Here is a 22,848-nt window from a genome sequence, read left to right as displayed (position 1 = left end):
ATGAACATAACCGAAGTGCTGGAGGGGGAGAGTGGGAAGCAGGAGGAAGAGATAATTGTTCACAGTTTCCAACTCTTGTTAAAGACATAAATTCATATTTCCAAGAAAAACAGAAAATTCAAAGAATAATAAAAAATAAAACTATAGCTAGAAACATCAAAGCCAAATAGAACTGATGGTGGAGAGAAAAATCTTAAAAAGTTCAAATAAAAAGGAGAAACTGACCTCAGAGAAACCAAACAAACAAAGAGCTTGCCAACAGATGCCATAAAAACCAGAAAACAAAGGAATAGCCTCCTAAAAGTGCCCACAGGAAACAGTTCTACCCCACAGAAAGTACTCTTCAAACTTGGAGGCAAAATACCGACATTACCGGAGACTCAGGTTGAGAGGGGCAAATCCGAACTCATGCCGGAGAGGGAGGGGAGAGGAGAGGCTGGCCGTGGAAAGTCACCAGGTGTGCTTGGGCCCTGGGAGGGCAGGAAGAATGGGGGGCCAGAGGAGAGGGCGAGGAGGGACTAGAAGTGGAGACTCACTCGGAACCTCCCAAAAAAGGAAGATAAAGCGGCCTAATAAAGACTCACTGTAAATCCCAAACGGCAGTAAGCAGGAGCGGCAGAGCAAAGTGAGAAAGAACACAGAGCTGTTAAGAGCAAGAAAATACTTTGCTAAATTTAACCCCAGTTGTATGTGAGTGCATTAAATGGAAATAGACATTCCCCTTGAAGGGTCGTCACCTGGAAAGAAGACCTCCCATGCTGACTGAAGTCAGGTTCAAAGTGAACTGATGGAAAATATTTATCATGTGCTATGGAATCAATAAGGCAATGACAGCATGCGTGGCTGTGTTACTATTAGAGAAGGGAGACTTGAAGAGAGTTAATAGGAGAGAAAAAAGTGGGACATGTAGTGAGAATAAATTCTACAGGAAGACATAGCTACCTGAAGGTTGAAAGTCTTTACTAATACACCTTTAAAATCTATAAATTTTAAGTAGACCATTGGAGAGGTAGGTGAAACCAAGACAAGGTTTGGAGATCTTAACGTACATCGATCAGCAGGGACAGAGCAGTCAGAAGAAAGCAGTGAGGCTGTAGAAGACGTGGACAATGTGATTACCTGGCCTCACCAAAGTGAATAATCCAGCAATGTGGAATGCACATCTGTTGCATGTGGGCAGGCACGAGATCGGGTGTACTGTGGGCTATAAATCAAGGCTGGAGAAATTTCCGAAGAGGGAAATAATTTGATATGCACACTCTGATAGATGTGGAACTGAACTAGAACACAATAATAGAAAGATAATTAGAAAATTCCTGATGGTGGAAAATTCCATATCATACCTCCAAATAGTGCCCAAGTGGAAATCACAATGGAATTTAGAAAATGCTTTAGCTGATTACTAAACACTCAAACACTAAATATCTAACTTTGTGAGATGAAGCTAAAGCATCAGGTATTTGTGTGCACTGGAAAAAGAAGAAAGTTGAAAGTCGATGTGAGCTTCAAACTCAATAAACTTGAAAAAACCCACCAACTAAAGTTCAAAGACAGCTAAATAAAATAAGAAAAATAAAAGCAGAAAAAATCCACAAAGAAAATAGACATAGAACAGGGCCAGGCATGGTGGTACATGCCTATAATCCCAGCACTCAGGAGGCTGAGGCAGGTGGATTGCCATGAGCTCAAGGTCAGCCTGGGCTACATAGTGAGCTCAAAGGCAGCCTAAACTACATACAGCCTGTCTCAGAGAGAAAGAAAGAAAGAAAGAAAGAAAGAAAGAAAGAAAGAAAGAAAGAAAGAAAGAAAGAAAGAAATTTAATACAGACAAGTTGGTTCTTTGAAAATAATAAAATAGATAAAATTTAACAAGAAAAATAGATAAATCAAAAATGTAAATTGCAAATGTCAGGAATTAAAAGGTACTTTAATACAGAATTTGTTGACATTTAAAGAATGAGTATATTATAAGCAATTTTATTCCAATAATGTTTAAATGGATGAAATAGACAAAGTCCTCAAAAACCACAATTTACCAAAAAGAAGAAATAGAAAACATGAATAGGCCTATACCAAATTGGTTTCACTAGTAGATTTATTCTGACATTTGGGAAATAACTAATATAAATCTTTTCAAAACTCCCCAGAGGCCAGAAACATTTCCTAGCTTTTATTATGAGTTCAGCATAACCTTTTCCTAAGACCTGTCACGAACACCACAAGAAACAAGCGTTAGTTCAATATCCTTCACAATTATAGAAGCAGCAATCCAAAACAAAATATTAGCAAGTCCAATTCAGTGGCCATTTTTACTTATGCCAGGAATGTATGAAGAAATAAACATTTCCAGAAACACTACCAAAAAAGCATGTCTATCTTTCTTGTTAATACAGAAATAAAAATCCCAAATAGTAACAATAAAAATCAAATAAGAATAAGAATAATGATAATGATAAGATTCAAATTGTATAGTAGTATTTATTCCAGAAACTCAAAGATGATTGAACATTCAAAAACCAGTCATAGAGCCAGGCTGTCGCGCTTTGGGAGGCTGAGGCTAAGGTTGTTAGTTGGAACCCAGCCCAGGCAATTTAATGACTTATGAGAGTCTGTCTAAAAAGCAAACAAACAAAAACAGGGATGAAGATGTAGCTCAGTATGAAGGCCCTGAGTTCAATCCTAAGTAAACAAAAAAAAGAAAAAAAATTAGTCCTATAATTCCAATTCTATATAATCAGAAGAAAGACAAAATTTATACAGTTATCTCAGAAGATTCAGGAACAGCATTTGGTAAAATTCAACATTTATTAATTCATTCTGAAAAATAAAGAAAATCTTAGTGGGCTAGGAATTGGAAAAAAAAATTTAATCTGATAATAATTGAATATTATGTTCAAAATATGCCTATAACCACATAATCAATGGTGAAATGTGGCGTTCAGAACAAGGTAAAATTTCTACTTTTAACTCCTATTCAATTGCACAGGATTCTTCAAAGAAATTAATAGAATAAGTAAGTGAATTTAATAAGGTCAATAAATACAAAGACAATATATGAAAATCAACTAGATTTCTATATTACAGTTACAATGGCAGCAAAAACTATCGAATTCTACAAGTGCAGTGTTTCCATATATTCACTCTAAGAAGATGCTACTTCCCCTCAAATTAAGCTGTAGATTCATTCAGTCCTCATCAAAATCTTAGAAAGGGCATGTGTGTGTGTGTGTGCATGTGTGTGTGTGTGTGCGTGTGTGTGAATAGACAAGCCCATTTCTAAAATTTATATGAAAGAGGAAATAATCTAGAGAAGTTAAGAAAATCTTGAAGTAGAGCAAATATGTAGGATTTGCCTACAGGATCTCCATACTTCCTAAATTGCAGTAAGTATGAACGTGCTAGGATTGGCTCAGTGATGGACACACAGCCCATGAAGGACAGTAGTGATTCGGGAATCAAGCATGTACATTATCTCTTGGTTTATTGCTTGGGCCTGAGTGCTGCTCAGAAGGAGAAACGTGGTGTTTTCTTTTATTTTTCTAATGTATTTTTACATTTTTTAATTTTAATTTTTAATTGACAAGCAATAACCATACATATTTACAAGTGTCAATGTGACATTTTAACGTGTGCTGCATGATGACAAAGTCTGCTGAGTCTCACCTCCTTTGCCTCACATACTTTTCATTTCTTTGTCATGAGAACATTTAAAGTCTGCTCTCTCAGCAATTTTGAAATACTGTCAGAATTGTGAGTGACTTCTTCTGTGAGCATTCTACAAGAGGAGCAAACATTTCTATGATCACAACTGGGCCAAGGTGTCCTCTCTCTCTATCTCTATCTCTATCCCTATCTCTATCTCTATCTCTGTCAGATTGTGGGTGACTGTCTCCCAACAGCATGAGGTTATGGAGGAGATCTTGTCTGCAGAGTGGGAGGAGGAAAAGACAGAGGAATCTTTCACTTCAAATGAGGTTAGAGAGATGTGTATAATGTGGGAAACTGCAAAATTTTGTAGAAAAGCAATACCCAAATAAGGCTGTAGCAGTGCAAGCGACGGATCTGTTTAATGACAATGCAATGTCACATTTCTGCAAAATCCTCAAAGGAGGCAAAAGCAAGTGTCATTGGATAGCTTCCTTGTTAAAGCTGCATGAAAAGAAAAAGATTGCATTGAGCCAATAGCAGTGATTCCTTTAGTGACAGTGAAAGTCGTGCTGCACAGTGACCCTCCTCTCTCTTGGCTCCCTCACACCAGCCACAAAGGTTTTCAAAGGTAAGTGCAGCTTAATTTGTTTATTTTTATTTATTTTTGTATTTTCTTTATTATTGTGTATTACATTACAGTATTGCTATCATTTTTATATGAATATTTTTGGGTTGGGGAATGAATCACCTGAGTTTCCATTATTTGTTATGGGGAAATTGGCTTTGATATATGTACAAGTGCTTTGGATTACAAGTATGTTTCTGGAAGGAATTATGCTCAAAAACCAAGGTTTTAGTGTGCACATCATTGCCAAGGGGCTTTGTCAATACACCATTCTGAAGCAAGTGGCTCGGGCTGCTGTTTGGATCCTGGTGTCTTGGAGGCCCGTGTGTTGAAGGCCCGCTCCCAGCCTACTGCTCTGGGGAGGTGGTGGGACTTAGGGCACGGGGCCTGGGGGGGGTCTTTGGCCCTTGACAGCGGTGCCTGGGGAAGATGTGGGGCTGCAGCCTCTTCTCCTGTGCTGTGCCTGGCATCCTGGCCAGGAGGGTCTCCATGCTCTCCATGCTCTCCACTGTCCCCATGGCGAATGCGCTGCAGGCCCCATGGCAAAGGTCGCCACTCAGACCTAAGCCTGCGACTCTGCACAGCGGGGCCTCTTCTCGCCACAAGCTGAGGTCTCGGGATTTGTCATGGTGATAGGAGGCTGATGGACACCACAGCTATGGAAAGGTCGTGCCCTGATGTCTCCCTGTCTCACACCAAAAACCAACCTGAGGTGGGACACAGATATAAAAGTTTTGGAAGAAAACATTGCAGAATGGAAATATTTCTTAAGTGGGACACAGAAAACACTAAAAGTTTCTTTAAAAGTTAATTTGTATTTACTTGAAAGCAAATTAAAATTAAAAATTACTATTCATTCTTTAATCTAATAAAATAGTGAATAGATGAGCCCAGGTTAGAAGGAATTCCCACTGTGCACAGGGGACAGGGACTCATATCAAGAAAATATATTTTTTCACTTAAAAAATCCAGTTAAAAATAAGCAAGATTCTTGAGTAGACACTTCGTAAAAGAGAATATCCAACATATTACAAATGGCCAGTGAACACATGGATATTTGCCCGACGTTGGGAAATGCAAATTAAAATCACAACACATCACAACACTTCATACTCAACAGATTAGCTAAAGCTCAAAAGACGATTCCAAGCTTTGGCGAGGAGTGGAGCTGCTGGGTCATAAGTGACCCAGTAACTCCACTCCCATGTATGTGCAAGAGAAATGAGTCCATATTTCAGTAAAAGGCATGCACAGAATTGTCATGGCAATTTATTTATAATAGCAAAGCCTAGAAATTATACCAACTATCAAACAGAAAACAGACACAATTTGATCTATATGGTATGAAATACTGCACAGCAATAAAAACTAACAAACAAAACATGCAACAAAATGAATGAGTCCCCCAGATATGAAGCTGGGTGACAGAAACCAGTAGCTTCTGCATCTTGACTGGATCCCTCTGATACAATGTACACTCAATGATCCCATTCATGGCAGCTTTACAAATGGACAAAATTAACCTATGGTAACAGATGTCACAGCAGCTGTGGCCTCTGGGGTGGGGATATTGACCCAAGAAAGAGTGGAGGGAGTCTTTGGAGGAGCTGATCATATTCTATATTTGGATCATGGTGGTAGCTGCACATCTGGATAGACACGTGAACATTCATTAAGCTTTTTAAGTTAGACTTCAATGAAAAGAGATGCACTAACCTGCCCTTTCATATCCATTTACTCCAATATCACCTTTTCCTAGGCAAGTCATAAACATGTCTTCATGTTACAGATACTGTCTCTTCATCCATTAGCAATATTAAAATATTTCACCTCTATTTTTATTGATTTTGCCCTTTGGCTCTGTTTATGGTTGTATAGAACTTAAAATTTTTATATATACAAATTTGAATATCTGGTCTTTTATGGCTTTGAGGTCTCTAGCTAGATGGTAGGTAGCAAGGTCTCTGATTGTGCATGTAGTTCTCTGGGCATTTTGTAAGATTTTTATTCACTCATTTTTATACACTTAAAGCTTTCATCTGTGTGTGCTTATTTTTGCATATATTGTATGCTTCGGACTGAGTTGTATCCCACTTCCAAATGTATGTACTGAAGCCCTGACTAAAGGAATTGTGTTTCTGATGGAGGTCGTGAGGCTGGGCCTTGGCCACTGAGCACTGCTGACCCTGTGATGAGATGCAGGGAGCTGGCTCTCTCCCCGGGTGAGGACAGTACTGTGAGGTAGGCGTCTCTGAGCCACCAAGAAAGCCTCTCAGGAAGAATTCCCTGGCCCCTGAGTGGACCTCTCAGCCACTGGAGCTGTGAGAAAATGAATTTGTGCTGTTTAGGCTGCTCAATTCTGTATCCTGTAATGCAGCTGAGCAGATGAAGAGCGAGTACTGAAGGAATCTCCTTATTTTCTTCTAGGCACATCATCCATCCCTCTTAAATACACCTTTATTCCACTAATTGAACTTCTCAAATACTTTGGGACCAATGCCTGAAATCTCTATTACATTGCATTGATGATTTTACCATCTCTATATAAATTTCAATACCATATGAAAGAAAAAACTGTCCAGGTGTATCCAAAAGAAGAGGAGAAGGAAGAGATGAGGAGGAGGAGGACAATAGAAGTACATGACTATGCATGCTGGAAGACCGCAGAATCAAATTAGTCCTGCATCATTGCCAGTGGGGACAGACTGAGAACATAAAGCTCACAAAAAGCTGGTGAAAACGTAGTGTTTAGTGTTTTTGGAAAACAGTTCATTCAGCATCTATTAAATTAATAACACATATTCCCTTTAATCCAGCAGTTTTGATTAAGTGCATATCTTCCAGAGAAGTAAAAGCATAAGGAAGTAAGACCTGAGGACTGAGGTGTTTACTTCAGTATTGTTCCAAATGGCAATGAAGTGGAAATAAGGTTAATATTCATCAATAGAGAAATGGCTGGGGAAGGCATGAAGCATTTGCACCATGCAACATTATGTAGGCCATTATAGAGAATGAATGAGAGCTAGCTGAAGATTTGGAAAGATTTCCAAAATGACATCAAGTGAGAAAAGTCAAATAAGGAAAGATTATATATGACAATCGTGTTTTTGTAAATTAAACATTGGCGACAAACTTTGGATATGCATATGTACATAAATGTCTACATGGGATCAAAGGGATACTGAGAGAAATATGGAACAACTCCACATAGATTATTAATATTTGTATACAGGGAGAAATGTGAGGGAGATTTTTTTTAAAAAAGAGACTGCACTAAGAAGGAGCAGGTATATAGTTACATTTATACATTTGTGCAAAATCACGTATGTGTGAGCAGTAAAACATGCACAAAATTTTTAAAAGAATTTTGATAGAAAAGAAATACTGAAAATTAGTCAACTGAGATTAAGCAAAAGCAGTTTCAGTAAAAACCTGAGAAAGGCTAGAACAGTGGAGAAAATATCAGAAATTAAAGAAATAGGAAAAAGGAGATAAGCAATAAAGTCAAAAGCAAGTTATGGGAAAGACTGATAAATTCATGAACCCTCTGGCAAAACTGATCTAGGAAAAAGGAACAAAAGCGGCAGACACCAGCATCCTGCACAGAGACGCCTGCCAAAGGTGGTGACAGATCGTTGTAGGAACCCAGGTTGGAAGAGACGTGAAACTGACTCCTGGCACAGCAAGTACAGGGGCTCAGGTCTCCCTCGGGTGCTGCCCTCACAGGCCCTACAGCCTCTCTCACACACCAGGCAGCCTGGCAGTCAGGAGATCCGAATCACAGTCACCTCTGCAGTTGTGAAAACATGAGAAAGAAAATAAGCTTTGCTCGCATCCCTGAAAGCTTCCCTCCCTGGAAGGAAGCTCTGCAAGCTCTCCACACGATTTCGTCTAATGCTTGTGGCAGCCCGGTGAGCTGAGACTTCCGGTCATCATCATCATCTTGTTTGCCTATTTTTTCAGGTGAGGAAATTTCAATACAGAGAAGTTAGATACTTTGTCCGGCGTCCAGTGGCAGGTGACGGAAGAGGCCCCTAAGCCCTGGTTTCCTGGGTGTGGCGAGTGGCTGTGACCCGCTCTCAGAGGGAGGATGGAGAAGCAGAGAGGTCAGAGCTTGAGCCTTGGGGTGGGCAGGGCTCACAGCAAGACTGCTGAGCTGAGCGAGCACCCCCAGGTCAGAGAGAGAAAGCGGACTCTAGTTAGGGTTTAAGATCAAATAGAAATGAAGAAGTTAAGTTAAATTTGAGCTTCACATAAACAATGAATAATTCTTAGCCTACGTATGTCTCGTGCATTACTAGAACATAATTGTTCTTTTTTAATGTTTTTATTTTATGAAAAATGAAACAAAATTTCATAAGAAAATAAGAGAATAACAATAGTTAATATACTGTGTATTGTTATCTTGACAATAGTTATTGTTCATTTGAAATTAAAATTTAACTGGGCAGTATATATTTTATCTAGGAACTCTACCTAATTTTTCTCATCTGAAAAAATAAGATAAAAGTACATAATTGCCTAACAGTCTTCTGGTCATCTCCAAATATCCATCCCTCCCTTCTCCTGTAGTATCAGAACCCTGATTTTTGCCTGGGTACATAGAACTTGGAGAAGTGGCCACATGTCCTAACGTCCCTGTGGAGGGGAGTAGTTCTGTGTCTAAGTCTGTCCCATGAAGACATAAGAAGAAGAGTAAAGAGAAAGGATTTGGCCTTGAGGGTGTCCTTCCTTTGTCTGCATTTCCTCCATCCTACTTCCTAAAGCACAAGCGTGATGCCTGGAACTGGAGCAGTTAGAACATGAGGCTCTAACGCACACACACATGTGCGCATGTGCCTGCACACCCACACGAACCTGTAATGGCCATCAGCCATGGTCCTCACCTCCCCAAGTGCTGGAGACTCCCAATGACCCCAAACAATGAGATGGGAAGTCCAGAATGAATCAGCAGGAAAGCACCCAGCAGCCCTCAAGGCCACGTTAGTGCTCAGTGGACGTCTGTGTGTCCGGGCTTCCCAGGCCTGCACTGTGGGGCTGATGGTGAGCACAGCCAGGCTGAGTTCTCCCCTGTGCTCCCCAGACAGGCCCAGGAAGACCAGCACCATTGTGCCCTAACTCGGAGCACACTGAGGGGCTCAGGGTGGCCTAGAAGCCAGCTTGGTTGGTGTTTGCTTGCTCACCAAGCCTTCCAGGGGAGATGTCACCCCAGTGTGGGTCAGTGAGCACTAGAGGGCCAATCAAATGTCCCATTGCTTGAGAGAGGCCCCTGAGCATGCAACTGTTTGGAAGAGAAATAATTAGGTGTTTCGTTGTTAGGGGAGGAAACATTAATATCCCTCTCCTTCGCAGAGGAACACTGGGGGCAAGCCTTCACCAATTTAGGATCCTGTTCTGCCTTAAAGTTAGTTTCCAAGCCATTTATTTATTTGGAATGAAGAACATTTACTTAGGGAAACTGTATTTGTAATTACCTGTAGGATTCCGGAGTGGAACCTTTACCTAAAATATACTAAATATCCATTACATGTCTAAAATATTTTGGAGTGCCGATTTGGTATTCATGAAGTTCCTGAGGTGCTCTTTGTTATGAAAGTATCTTATTTCTCCATCAATTTTGAAAGGTAGCTTTGCAGGGTATATCGATCTGGGTTGGAGGCTGTTTTCTTTTAGGGCTTGGAATACATCACTCCAAGTTCTTCTTGGCTTGAGGGTTTGCATTGAGAAGTCTGCTGAGATTCTGATGGACTTTCCTTTGTACTTGATTCGTTTCTTTTCTCTCACTGCTTGTAGAACTTTGTTCTTCTGTTGGGTTTACGGAATCCTAACAATTATATGCCTATGTGTACTTTTTTTTTTTGATCAAGGCTAGTTGGAGTCCTATATGCCTCACTTATCTGTGTGTCAAGTTCTTTTCCCCTGCTTGGGAAGTTTTCTGCCATTACTTCTGTGAACAGTTTTTTTTTATGTCATCTGCACTCTCTCCTGTTTCTTTGTTGACTCTAATCAGTCTTAAGTTATTCTTCTTTGCATCGTCTAGCAGCTGCTGGATTGATTTCTCATGGTCTCTTACAATTTTGAAGCAATTTTTCTTTTCCTAGTCACTAATTGCAATCTTATTTCTGTATCTGAAATTCTGTCCTCACATTGGCTCATTCTGCTGAGTAGAGTTTTAATGGAGTTTTTAATCTCCTGGAAATCTGTTTGCATCTGTTTTATGGATTCCATTTGTTTCCTATGTTGGGATTCCATCATGTTCCTCAGCTCCTCTACTTTTTTTATCTGTGTCCTCTCTAGATTTATTAATCATGCCTTGCACTATGGGCACAATCTCTGCTGTTATGTGAGAAATTATTTCTGATTTCATTTTTTCCAGATCCTCTTTTGTTGCTAGTTCAGGGAGTCCAGGTGGTTGAGTATCAGAGTGTTCCATCTCATTTCCCATTGGGGTTGCCATAGGTGATCTGGAAGTCTGGTTCTGAGGCTTGTTTATGTGTCTTCTCATTTCAATGGGGGTGGGGGGTGAGGGTGTGTTGCTGGCCCCCTCTGTGCTGGGAGCAGTGGTAGTTTGGCCCTGAAGCCTCCTACTCTGTACTGGGAGCTGTGGCATGTCGACCCGGAAGCCTCCTCTGTCCATTACATGTGAAGTAGACTGCAAGTTCTTTTTTATTTAGCTTAAGCCACCAATTGCATGTTGCACAAGGATGGAAATGCAGCCCCAAATCCAGCTCTGGGGTTCAGGTCACCCAGACATGCACCCCCTCCTCCTCTGACCTGGGAGGTGATCAGATGTGTGAGATTCTCCAGCCACGTCTGACCCACCAGATTCTGCTGAGCTAAAGTTTCCCATGGGCACTGGAATGGGACGCTCATTTCTCAGGGTGTCCTGAATGCAGCTGTGACTCAAATATTCTGAATCCAAACGCATCTGATGCACCTCAGTTTGAGTTGAGCAGTTTCTATCAGTTTTATATCTCGTCTCCCAAGAGGGAGTGGAACCATGTTTCAGCCAGCAGAACAAGACAAGAACAGGAGCACTGGGGACAAACTTTAAACATGCCTCTCCTCCTTCCCCTTGTAAGGTTGGTGGAAGACTGCACAGCTGGCCACCAGTGTTAGCCTACCTAGAATCCTGTCTGCCTCGGTTTGGCCAGGAAATTCACCTGACCGGTGGAAAACACAGTGCAAACAGAGCAGCGGAAGGCAATGTGAACTGGAGCTGCTCTGTGAATCCCTAAACTCTGTTGCAGGGAGGCGTGGGGTCTAGCTGGCTAAAGAGCCACAGGATGACCCATGACTCAGTTGTTCCTGTCACCCCAGCTGACAATCTGCCAACTTTTATTGCTGTCACAGACTACTCATCACTAATCTACCAGTGACTTCTGGCTCTGAGCAACCCCAGCAGAGGTTAGCTGAGCTGACCCAAAGCAGAAGAACCACCTGCCCACTGAACCAGAAGGACAAGCAGCTGTTTTAAACCAGAGTGTTTTGGAGTTAGTAATTAATTACCAACTAAATCTAATGGGTGTAGAGACTGAAAGTTGCAAATGGAGCCCAGTGTGACCAAACTCTTCAACATGTGACACTGGTTTGAGGACCAAGGGATGGAACTGAGCCAAAGATAAGGAAAGAAGAAACCCAGCTCAGGAAAATGCTGAGCAAACCATTAGAAGGGACTGAAGAGTTGTGAGGAAATTGCCAGGGAGCAGGGAAAGGGGGCCAGCACTGTCTGGCTGGACCTGTAGGACCCCAGATGACAGCAGAAGTCTTTCAGCTCCTGGACCTCAGCCCAGTGACTTGCAGGCACAAGGCTGGGAGAATCATTCAGCTTGCTTAGGTGCCTGGGAGAAGATACAGGAAAAGAGAGGAGTCAAGAAAGGTCAGAACTGAGAAGTCAGGATCTGTGAATGGCAACATAAATCTGTCTCTCAACCCCAGGCTTATGAGTAGGTGAAAATCCTCAAAACAAGTAAAGTCCTTGAGGAAAACATAAGCCAAGGATTGGCTCTAAAGGACCCTGTGAAGACCTCTGAGAGATGTAATGAGCTACCTATCAGACATCCTTTGATAGACAACAGGGCTTATAAAAATCAACAGCAGTTGTCCCAGAGAAGAAGCAAGCTCAGGTGAAAGGGGGTGGACCTACAACTGGGCACATAGAGAACAGAGGAAGTGTTAAGGGACTTGTACCTGTAAAACAGTCAGTGGCTTTAACTGGATGGGACTGACATTGCTCACATTGCCAAAGTCCTCAAGCTCCCAGCTCTACATAGGCACGAACCAGGCAGAAGGAGCTGCTCAGCTGCCAAAGCTGGTGTTACTTCTTATGAAAAAGGAAGGATGTCTCAAAAGAGAGCATTAAGACCCAAGACAACAGACCACAGGAGGCAATAGACTTGAGCCCTCTCTCCAGGGTTCCTTTCCTTTCCTCTCCTTTCCTCTCTCTGTGGCTTGTTGGGCGTGATTAGGTCAGATACCCTTTCTTAGTCGGGAGATCCTGGAATTGAATCCTGACTGAATGATACTTTGGAGATGGGACAAATAGCATATGAGCATGCAGGTAGGTAGCCAGAGTCTTTTTAAGAAGACTTGCACACCAGGGCTTGGCCACTCTCGCTTCCCTTGAAACACGGCACCATTTGAACAAGCCCGGGCAGGCCGCTGGGTGACCAGATGATGACAGCCATGTGGCTCAGTCACCTCTAGTGCTCCTTGCCAGAAACCCCAGAGACAGGGGAGCACTCCAGCCACCCGCTGGTGCCACAGCACCTCACAGCTGGACACAAGCACACGAACCGGCCAACCGAGATGCCCTGAGTCCATTCAGCCCTGGAGATCCAACCATGGGAATGGGAGCAGAAGCTACTGGTACCTGAGTGTCAGCTGCCTATTAGTAACCAGCTCACCGGTGGGAAAGGTACCATAAACCGTGCAAATCATTCCCATTTGGAAGCCCTAAGACTGGCTAACTACATGCTCCATCCACCCTGCATATTTATCATTCCTCTTCCTCCACTGAAAAGCAAGTTTGCTCCTTCATTTCCTGGAGAAAGTCTTCCCCTCTTCTCTCGACTGTGAACTTCTCTGAGGTAGATGTGGCATAAGGTTGATGGCCCAGATGTCAGAGTGCCTGGTTCAAATCTCAGTGCCACAAGCGCCAGTTCTGGGACTTGGGAAAATGTCTTCCCTCAGTGTGCTCCATCACTTCAGCCATGAAGAGGGGTAAAATTGGATGACTCCATGGGGCCGTGGAGAACTGCATGGCCCAACACTCGCTGTGTGTTCACTCTGGTCCCGGGTGTGTGTGCGCAGCGAGGTACGCATTTCTGTTGCTTGACCTCAGAGATGAAGCTTGGTCAGTACTGGACACCCTCTCCACCATGCTTTGCGTATAACACATACCTATAAATAAGTGATCATTAGTAAAAGGTGTGGGGAATTCCAGGGCACTCGCTGGATGAGGAGGCAGGGGAGCTGAAGTAATATATTCAGAAAGTTAGCAGTGTAAGCGTCTGTATCGCTTTGCTTTTGAGGTTCTAAGACTTCCCAGCCCTGCCACCCACCCTGAAAACTATGGTTTCAATGTCAGTTTGTTTTACATTGGAACTTTGCTTTATTTTATTTTATTTTATTTTATTTTATTTTATTTTATTTTATTGGTACCGGGGATCGAACTCGGGACCTTGCGCTTGCGAGGCAGATGCCAGAACCACTGAGCTAAATCCCCAGCCCCTTTGCATTATTTTTAGAATGTCCTCTGCACAGAGAAAGCAACAGGAAACATGTGGCACCATCTCCAAGGCTGGCCATGGGTGACAAGAGCAGCTCCTGGTGTCCACATCCCCCCCCCCCCCCGATAGCTTCTGCCATGTGCGCTGCATCAAGCAGCACAAGGTCTTTGCAGGTGGAGCCACAATGGTTTAACACGTTCACAGATGCCTTGCGAAGACATGCAGAGGGACAGGCCGGAAAGCAGGCAGAGGGTGGGCTGGTGCAGCTGCAAGTAGAGGAAGACCCAGGATTGCTGAGGAGCTGGGAAGAAGCAAGGGAGGCCTCCCTCAGGGCCCTCAGAAGGGCTGAGCCCCAGCCACTTCCTCCAGATTCCAAGGCTGCGGGTTTCACACCGCTCAGGTGGCGGCTCTTGGCTACAGTGATCCTTGGACACAAATAGGTCCTGTCTGCACGTATTTCTGAGGGAGGGAGGGTGGCTCGGGAGATCTGGAGGGAAGAGTGTTCCAGTATGGGGCACAGCCAGAGCAGATGTCGGAGCAGGAGTGGATCCGGCGTGTGCTGTGATGCACACCCGGAGTGGCTGCAGCAGGGCGAACACAGAGAATTAATGGGGACAAGTAGGGAAGGGATTGGGAGTTTGTAAAACATTCAGCTCTTACTTTGAGTGAAAAGGGAGCCGTTGCAGTTTTGAACAGAGGGTGGCTTGATCTGCCTTGAATTTTAGTCCATTTTCCTCAATGAGAATAAGGGAAAGTAGGGCCAGCCAGGGTGCAAACAAGACCAGTTATGAAGCTCTGCAAAGCTCCAGGACAGGCGTAATGGTGAGCTGGCCCAGGGTGCAGCAGTCAAGGTGGCCGAAGGCATTGCCCACAGGGTTCACAGTAAGGTGACCCTACGCCTGCCCCCAGGCCATGCCACTGACGTGGTCCGGGCACTGTGGGTAAAGTCAGCATTTAATACAAAGGGAGCCGTGTCACATAAGCCCATTGTCTGCTGTCTTCTTCTCAGCATAAGGCTTCTGAGAGTCCTCCTGTTGGTTTATGCATCAGAAGTTGTATTGCTGCTATTCGTACCATCACACGGCTGGAGGAGGGTTTAGACCTCGAGGCCGTGGTTGATGAAGAGCTGGGTTGTTCTGAGCCCTTGTGAACGAAGAGCCCATGAACGCTCACTCACGTGCAAGCCTGTATGGACGTGCACTTTCACTTCTCTTGGGAGATGTCTAGGAACGGGGTACAGGCACTTGCTTTTTAAAGAAACCAGCAAACTATTTTCCAAGTGATCGTGCCATTTCATAGTCCCACCAGCAGTGTGTACGTTCTGGCTAATTCCCCTCCCTGCCGACATCGGACATGCCAGTCCTTTGAATTTAGACACTGCCAGGTATGCGATGGGGCCTCGTTAGGGTTTTAATTCTCCTCCTCGTCACTGACAGTGATGAGCATCTTTTCTGTGTCTCCTGGCCATTCTTTTATCTTCTTTTGAAAAGTGTCTGCTCAAATCTTAGGCCAATTTCTACAGCTTTCTTGAGACATAAAATATATACAAGAAACGTCACATCATAAAGTATGTACTTTGACACATTTTGACAAATGCGTATCTTTGTAACCATACACAATCTTCCATCAAAATGTTTTCCATCAGAGTGTTGGTCTTGGTTTTAGCAAGCGTTTAAGCTCCTGGATGATCACTTGATCTTGAGGTTTGTTTTGCATCTTTGTTGGATTAAGCTTATCATTCCCCTTGACTTGGGCCATTTTACCCTACTACAAAAGCCTGGCCCTTCTCGGCCAACATGGCCTCTCCACTGCGCCTGACCCTCGCTCTCTAGCCTCCTGCCCTATGGGCTCTGGGAGTCACTTGACTCAGCGCCTGCTGTTCTCTGCCCGACCTACTTACACTGTCTGCATCCGTGTAATGCAGTGATGATGTGACATTCTGCAACAGGCTCCAGGACACCTGTGCGCTGGAGAGGACGCTCCCCATTCACACTTGCTCTTCTCTGCCTCTCTGCCCTGCAGCTCATTGAGTTCTTCAAGCTCTGCTCTTTGTCTTCTGTCAGCGAGATGGCCAGGCTGTCCTGAGACCCCGCTACTGACCCAGCGTGTGCAGAGTCGCCCCCCCCCGCCCCCCGAAACCCAGGACAATGGCGGAGCCCTTCCAGGACTCTGGAAACTGGTTTTTCTCATATATTTGGTTCCTTTCTCTAGCCATTTATTGCAGGAGGGTTAGTCCAGTCCCAGTTATTCCATCACAGCCAGAAACAAAAATCCTATGTAGAAACAGGTTTAAATACAGTTTGTAGTAGTCATTCTGTTTTTTGCAGTAGGTGGCATCGAGCTGGCTGCCATGTCTTTGTGACACATTCCTGTAAAGTTCAATGACCTCCCTGGTTCAGGGAGGAAGACTCCAGATTCATTGCTTTGTTTGGTCTGACCCAGATCTGGAATCAGACATTTCTCCAGAGATCCCTGTTCCCTAGCGCTGGAGCAATGGCAGATGGGGACCGTTCGGGATGGGGGAGCTGCCCGCAGCAGGAGTGGCCACCAGGTGGCAGCCTCACGGGTGGGCCCGGCTGGGGCACAGGGAGGCTTTGCCGTTTTACATAAAGAAATGTACTTCAAGTGGGAATGAGTCCTGGGTCAGGTTTGGCACTGTGGGGTTTTCATGTGAGCGCTTTAATCTGACACCTCTGCACCGTTTCCCAAACACTGATAATTCTGGTTCTCAGTGATAACAATACACATTTAATTTATCTCACATTTTCATAAAAAACTCTCCGAATGAATCATGAACATAATATCGACATCAGGTGCTGCAGGTGTTTAAATTTAGTTTATAGACATTTTTATCCCCCTGGAGATGTAATCCAATTATTGTGTTTGGAAATAATTCTCTATTCAGTTGTGTGATAACTTCAACACAAATAATTAAATTTATTTTTCTCACTTTGATTTCAATTTTTAGAAATTTCTATTTTGGTGTAAATTCAGTTTTGCTTTGTAATTATGTGAAATATCTTCCTTGTTCTAGAGTCGAACCTATGGGGCAGTTGTGGCGAACCTATAGCGTGCGTGCTACAGCGGGCTGTCTGTAGAATCAAAAGCTCTCAAAGGTTCGCCATCCCTGCTACGGGGAAGGCACATGCAGCTGTGTAGCTTCTCCTGCTCTGCCTCAAACCCTGTGTCTTCAATGCCTCACAGCTATTATAATCCTTTTCATCTGTGCTTGTGCTTTGTTTTCTTATCATAAATATAAATACACATGTGTATGAATGTAAATGTATGTGTCATTTACATTTTCATCCCCATTCTCTTTAATTACATTTTTTGTACTTCTCCTAGTTCACCTGTTTTAGTCTAGAATAGAATCGGGATATCATGCCCTAGCTACAAGCACACCCCTTGTCACAGATCTGAGTCTATCAGAGTTTATGCAGGTGTACTCTGGGGTTTCCACTCTGTCACACACCTCTCCTTGTGGTGCAGTGTTGTAGGTCCCTTTCAAGTGTACATAAATACTGGGCCTGCTGACAACAGGAAGCTGTAACGACCGTTGGAGGTAGCAGATGGAGGGAGCACACCTTGTTTGTTAACTCCAGCTTAACGAGTGTGACTGGTCCCGGGCTGTGTCAGCAGTGTGTGAAGTGTCATGGGGACACCGAGGTGAACAGAGCTGTCCTGCTGAGGCCCAGGTGGAGCTGAGCTAATCGAGTAACAAAAGGCAGGATGAGAGCAGGGCAGGGTTTCGGGAGAATTATAAATGAGATGAGGAAAACGTGATACCTCACAGGCGGGAACAATGAGGTGTGGCTGCAAACACAAGACTGTGTGATGTATTAAGAACTTCAGGGCTTTTGAGCTGTGGCAGAGGAGGGTGGGGTTTGAACACCAGCGTGCCTGGGGGCTGTGCTGAGCGGGACAGCACCACGACAGCACTGTGGTTAGGACTCCAGGCCTGGGAGGGGCAGCAGAGCCCAGGTCCTGGCCCACCCACCTCCACTGGGCCCTTTGGCTGTGTCACTGCTTCCTCACAATGCACGCGACCCTGGAGCAGGCACCGTGACTTCTTCCATGCAGCTGAGGCCTAAACCAGGACCCTAGTGCATGACCTTGTCCACAGCACCCTGAGGTCCAAGACCCGCTTCCTGGGAGCAAACCTGCAGAGCAAACCTGGCCTTCGTCCTCAGCACCGAACCCTGCCCAGGCCCCCACCTCTGTGGCAGCACCTGTCGTCCCGCAGGGTCCTCAGAGAACTTGCCCAAGCTCAGTGGTGCAGACCCTCAGCCCTTCCGCGACCGTGTGTCAGAGCCGCCCCACCCTTTGTCCTCACCCCAGCACCCTGGGCTCAGCTGCTATGTCAATCCCTGAGCCACTGGGATGTAAAGTGACCCTTCACCTCTCTCAGGAAAGATCACAATGACAGATGGCGAGGTAACACGTATGTTACACGTGCGTACTAGTGGCCTGTTTTGTCCCAGGTGATGCTCTAGTTCCTGAGGATAAAGGAGTGAACAGAACAGATGGAGACAAGGCTGCCCTAGTGTGTATGAAATACACTTGGCATTCTGCTCAATATCCTGCCTCAGGACAACCCTCTCAGGTACACATTTTGTGAGGCCTCTTATTTAGATGAATAAAATGAGTGCTCACTGGTTGGACCAACCTGACATCTGACTTCGCACCCTTCTCTTCCTTCTCCTAATTGGAGGTGAGTCTCATACCCACTCTTGGCCACACTCTCACTGTCTGGAAAATGGGGATCATTGCAACCACCTCAGTGTCTTCTCATAAGAAATAAATGAGGTCTCACCTGGGAGAAAGCCGAACAACGGTACTGGGCACATGGAGAGGACGTAATAAATGCTAGCAAGTTCTACTGTATATTTCGAGCTTTAGCTCATGGCGAAACACTCATTTGTGTATGCATTTGGCCCATGACCTAGTGAGAGTCTAAGGATCTGGACTTTGTTTTCTTCATCTCAAAATTCTTGTGTGGAAAATGGGGTTGATTATGGTTTGCAGCTGAGTTACAAGAGCAGAGGGAATGTTTCTACGAAATCCTTACCAGTTTCTAAAATACAGTATGTAATTGATGAATTTCTCTAATTATAATTATTATTGCCATTACTACTAACACTATTACTTAGTAGTATTATTCACTAATTAGGATGACCATCCTCCCAGCAATGAAGACGGCATATGTTATGGCTTGTATCTAGATGTCCACCCAAAGCCTCATGCACTCATAGGTGGGGTTTTTCAGAGCTGGCTGGATCTAAAGTGTGTGGTACTGGGATTAAGGGTGTGTAGTACTAAATCAGTCCACTGATTGATTTAGCATAGTTCTGGGTGTAGGTAATGGGAATCCCTACCCTGGATGTGAGTGGCACCAGCCAAAAGGCTTATAGCCTGGATGGGATAAAAAGGAAAGGAAGGCTTGCTGCTGCTGCTTGCTGCTTTGGTGCTTCCTGTCTGCCCTGCCATGGACTGTTTCTTCTCTGCAAGGCTACTCTGCCATGCTGCCTTGCCTGGGAACCAACTGACTATGGACTGAAACCTCTATAAACTGTGAGCTAAAATAAACCTTTCCTCCTTTATCTTTTGGTTGTCAGGTATTTTGTCCCAGAATGGAGGAAGGTAACTAAGACAGCATTGAAAAACATGTTATGAGCCAGGTGGAAGTGAAGGCTAGAACTGACTGAAGCCCCAAGTAGAGCCTGGGGCTACCCTGGTTCCTGCTGCTAGCAGAGCAGCAGCTCACCATATGCTTCCATTAACACTGAGCTCACCCCTGCTACCTACTAACAAATAATACCAAGGTTGCAAAATTTACTCTTTAATGATCTTCAATGATCTTTAATGGCCTCCTGGAAAATCTCACTAGCAGGCATCAGATCCGTTGGGGCTTGGCCAAGGAAGATTTGCACACAAGGCCAGGGGACATTAGTAGAGAATACACCATATCCAAGCTGCAGAGGCCTTTCTACTGGGTGACTGAGAGCCTCCTTTTGTTGCCCTCTTCTGTCCATCTGTACCCTCAAACTTTCCCTGGGACAGCACCATAGTTAACTGCCAGCTGATCTGCCTGGTGCCAGGCTCCTCTTGCACAGAGCCTCCCCTAACCCTAACCCTAACCCTATGAACACATGAGGCTCTTGTGGGACATCTATGTATAAACCGTGATAGTGACTTTCTTCTTCCTTACAGTCTCCTTCCTCACAGTATTTGTACAGAGCCTAGCATAGAGGAGATGCTGCATCTCCATCTTTATAGGACCCTAGGATGCACACTGGCAAACTACACTCTGCAGACCATCCTGGCCTGCCACTTATTTTTGTTAATAAAGTTTTATTGGAACACAGCCATGTCCATTCATTCATACATTTTCTATGTCTGCTTTCATACTACAGTGGCATTGCTGAATGTTCAAAAAAGAGACTAATGGCCCACAAAGCCAAAAATATTTGTTGTTGTGCCCGTTATAGAAAATATTTGTCTGCTTGTACAGGATAATCTGGATTGGAGCACTCTAAATGTGAAAGTCTCCACTATCCCTTCTAGGATCAAGCATATCCTCTGCTTTTCTGAGTTCTCAGCTCCAAGCTTCTCTCTTCTTTGTTACTGCCTGTCACTGACCTCACTCAGCTCAGGTTTTATTAATTATTCTCACGCATCTCCCTCTTGGTGCCAAACAAAGACTTTCTGCTATTTGGACCAGCTCTTACGTGGTCAATTTGCCAATGTCCCTCTCCAGTACATGCTTCTGCACACTTGCCACCCAGGCTGCTCTGTGGTACCGGTAGGGCTGCCTGCTGAAGTTTCCTCACAGCCCAACTGGCCGCTGCCAGGAAAAACACAACTGCCTCACTCACGAGGAGTAGGAGGGCAGGTCAGGCAGGCACAGGGCTGCACTCATCCCTACTTCTTCTTCATTTCCCTCCACCTGTCCTCTTGGCCTCAGACCTGGCTGTCTCCTTAGGTGCTGCCATGACATCAGCAGCTGTCAAAATTCCTTTCAATCCTCACCAGGACTGGTAAGATTCTTTTTTTTCTTTTTTTTTGGTACTGGGGATCAAACTTGGGACCTTGCATTTGCGAGGCAGGTGCCAGAACCACTGAGCTACATCCCCGGCCTGGATCAAGTTCTTTTTAAAGAAGAATTTAGAAACTATGGAGCAGATTAAAAAAAGAAAAAAAATTAAAAATAAAGTTCTGAATCAATTTTGCTTCCAAGGGGGTGAATGCTCAACTTCCAAATCAGCTTCCAACTCAGAAATTCTGATATCCCACATATTTGGAGAGTGACAGTATTAACCCATTTTTCATTACTATTACAAAATTCCTGAGGCAGGCTAACTTTATAAAAAAAGGTTCATCTAGCTCACAGATCTACAGCTTCAAGGGCATGGCACCAACACTGGCTCAGTTCTGATTATGGCCTTCCTGCTGGCAGAATTCCAGGTAGCACATAGCATCACATAGGAAGAGACAGCAAGCTTGTGTGTTTATATCATGTGTCTGGTCTATGTCCCTCTTCTTACAATGGGCTGGGATTTAACCATAGGGTTCAACCCCAATGACCTTATCTAAGCTAATCACATCCTAAAGGCCCACTGCTAACATCATAGTTGGATGGTTTCCACCCTCACTACCATTAGTGTTTGACTTTGGGGACTAAACTCCTACATGAGTTCGGGGAAGGGTTGGAGACACACCATGTTCAAAGCATACCAGGATCCTAGCTGATATTTACAGACACTGTGTTTAGCATACACAGGGCAGGACCACAGGCTGGATGTGTGACAATGTTGCATCCTGTGGGCCTCTGTATTTATGAACTAAAACTCTCCCCACCCAACACCCTAAAACTCCCTTTCTAGGCCAATTGGCCTGGAGAATGTTGTGGTCTTGGCATAGCTGCAAAACAGTCAAGGAACAGCACGGGTTGTGAGAGGCCCTCTTCCAGAGGTGTACTAGGAAAAGGAATAACTACTGAGTAGAAACAATTAGCATTTACCAATGAGTTATCATTATTTAAAATATATGATAAAATATCCCATTTCTGAGTATCACAATATTGAAAATATCGGAGTGTGCACACTGAAGGCCTATTTTCATTTTTCATCTCAGAAGGACAGGAATCTATTCTATCCAACTGGCTGCTTTCTTTCCCTTCATAAGGCTTGAAATTTAATAAATTATAAATAGGTACAAATCTATAAATAGATTTAATAAATCTAATAAATTCCACATCCTGGTGGCTCTGGTGCATGCTGGAGATGGGATTTGGGGGACATAAAGGGGGATATCCATAGTCCCACATATCAGGAACATTGCTAAGGACTTCCCTGCATAATTTCATTTCATTCTCATATCAACCCTATGAGGTAGAGATGATCACACCGGAGCTGCATAGTGATGATTTTAGGGAGTGTCCATGCTCAGGGTCGAGTCAGTGCTATACTGCACTGATGCAATCGAGAGAGTGAGTGGTCCCTTACCACTTTCACCCTGGGCTCCTCACTTACCTAAGCTGCATTTGGCTTGATCATCAGCCTTGTAGAGAAGAGATCAGAGAGGTTGAAGCTTATCCAGAGTTATATTTCTGAAAACCAAAGGAGTTGTGAATTAAGCCCAGTTTGCCTGACTCCAGAGAACTTGCCTTTACAAACTAGATAATGCTACTCTGCGTACAAGTGAGGAAGGTACCATGGAAACAAGGTGAGGTCATTCTATGGGGGACAGAGTGAAGGTGTCCCACAGAGACAGGACAAGAGCATCCAACAGAGACATGGCATTCCCTGGAGACAGTGTGAGAGTATCCCATAAAGACAGGTCAAG

At 44.2% G+C, this 22,848-nt stretch overlaps 1 long non-coding RNA gene across 3 annotated transcripts in view; it reads right to left on the bottom strand.

Annotated features, from left to right (window-relative positions):
• LOC110349152 (uncharacterized) overlaps window positions 1-22,848 on the bottom strand; it is a 222,741-nt gene that overhangs the window by 101,842 nt on the left and 98,051 nt on the right. The window contains exon 4 of one of the 3 annotated variants that reach the window (XR_015443607.1): window positions 1,914-22,612. The exons of the other annotated variants lie outside the window; for them this stretch is intronic. This is a non-coding gene — a long non-coding RNA (uncharacterized LOC110349152). Of the gene's footprint in view, window positions 1-1,913; window positions 22,613-22,848 lie in introns of those variants that run through there. 3 annotated transcript variants of the gene reach the window in all.

This window comes from Heterocephalus glaber, unplaced genomic scaffold, assembly GCF_053883595.1.
Source record: "Heterocephalus glaber isolate CG9 unplaced genomic scaffold, H.glaber_assembly_v1.0 deba00001572, whole genome shotgun sequence".
Taxonomy (NCBI): domain Eukaryota; kingdom Metazoa; phylum Chordata; class Mammalia; order Rodentia; family Bathyergidae; genus Heterocephalus; species Heterocephalus glaber.
Note: the sequence above shows the minus strand (reverse complement) of the source record. Positions and strands in the feature narration are given on the sequence as shown.